The sequence below is a fragment of the Etheostoma spectabile genome, chromosome 6 (assembly GCF_008692095.1).
Source record: "Etheostoma spectabile isolate EspeVRDwgs_2016 chromosome 6, UIUC_Espe_1.0, whole genome shotgun sequence".
Classification (NCBI taxonomy): domain Eukaryota; kingdom Metazoa; phylum Chordata; class Actinopteri; order Perciformes; family Percidae; genus Etheostoma; species Etheostoma spectabile.
Genome location: NC_045738.1, coordinates 26,920,984 through 26,922,705, shown reverse-complemented (window position 1 = coordinate 26,922,705; position 1,722 = coordinate 26,920,984). Strand labels below are relative to the sequence as shown.

Sequence of the window (1,722 nt, the reverse complement as noted above, 5' to 3'; positions counted from 1 at the left end):
CAAATGGGCCGATCTGGAATCTTGCCCCAGATGGTGAAGATTACAAAGTTACCTCCTCTTTCCCGGCTTTGCCCGCCCAGAGAATTTGGCCCACCCATGAGAGAGAGACATCATGGCTTACAAACGAGCAAAGTGGCGGTTGGTCAACAACTTCCAATACAGTATTAGGGACCACTAAGGGTATATAAAAGAGACTTCAGATCCAGTATTAGGGGACCACTAAGGGTATATAAAAGAGACTTCAGATACAGTATTAGGGGACCACTAAGGGTATATAAAAGAGACTTCAGATTCAGTATTAGGGACCACTAAGGTCTATATAAAGAGACTTCAGATACAGTATTAGGGACCACTAAGGTCTATATAAAGAGACTTCAGATACAGTATTAGGGGACCACTAAGGTCTATATAAAAGACTTCAGATACAGTATTAGGGACCACTAAGGTCTATATAAAGAGACTTCAGATACAGTATTAGGGACCACTAAGGTCTATATAAAGAGACTTCAGATACAGTATTAGGGACCACTAAGGTCTATATAAAAGAGACTTCAGATACAGTATTAGGGACTACTAAGGTCTATATAAAGAGACTTCAGATACAGTATTAGGGACCACTAAGGTCTATATAAAGAGACTTCAGATACAGTATTAGGGACCACTAAGGTCTATATAAAAGCATCTAAAGAGCACCATGTCATGGGACCTTTAAGGTAACAGATTAGATGTTTCTCGAGAACAGTGTTTTATTGATCACATTTAACTCAATTTACATTGTCGTTGCTATCTCTTTTTCCTCTCACTTTTCCTAACTTAGTAGTGCACTCCCTTTAACCGCTGGCTCTCCCTCAAACACAGGCACTGACATCACTCACTCACACACATCCCATTCTCGCTCTAACTTACGTTACTCGTGGCCGAGGGGTTCAGGAGTAAAAAAACCTCACCGTCACACCCTAACGTAAACTGCAGCGTGTCTACCTGGAGCAGATGACCATATATAGAAAGAGATACGGTATATGGAAAGGAAAAGTGATATATGGTTCACACGGAGCCAAGAGAAGAACAGTAGGAAATTGGAGGTTTATCTCACAGGGATTTCTTTTAAATCTGTTTTCCTCATTATTTGAAGCTTTGGCTATGTTCAACATGAACATCTGACATTGTTACATTATAGATACGACAGAAAATACAGACAAAAATAATAGGTCACCTTTAATATTGTATTAACTACCTTATCACCAGTTCAGGAGAAAAGAGCCCTGCTATAATTACCAAATCAATTGTTAAGCCTACAGTATAATGCTGCAGTGCTCTTTATGTAAGCAACACCATGCAGAAGGTTCTGCTCTCATCTTTGGGAGTAGTAGCACTAGATTTACCTCAGCAAAAATATGAGACAGAGTCCTAACCTTACATCCCCTGTCACCTTCCCTGGATATGTCACGACAAATTAAACTGAGAGGAGGCACAGAGAACAGAACAACTCTACTCATCTGCATACTGAGGGAACAAGTGAGTCATTGAGAGAGTCAAAATCAAAGCAACAGTTAACTGGCAGCAGCTGGCTGCAAACACCAGCCAACTAGCATGCTGAATATCGAAGGGCTAGATCAACCTACAGCAAAGGTTTCACATACATTCATTACTGCTTTTTTACTCCTCACTCCCTTTTTTAACATGCACCAACACACAGCTGTGAGGGGGGGGGGGGGGGGGGGG

The 1,722-nt window shown here is 41.2% G+C and overlaps 1 protein-coding gene across 2 annotated transcripts in view; it reads right to left on the bottom strand.

The window, feature by feature from the left end:
• The window catches only part of pomgnt2 (protein O-linked mannose N-acetylglucosaminyltransferase 2 (beta 1,4-)), a 51,152-nt gene that overhangs the window by 22,498 nt on the left and 26,932 nt on the right, over positions 1-1,722 (bottom strand). The gene's annotated exons all lie outside the window — the stretch shown is intronic.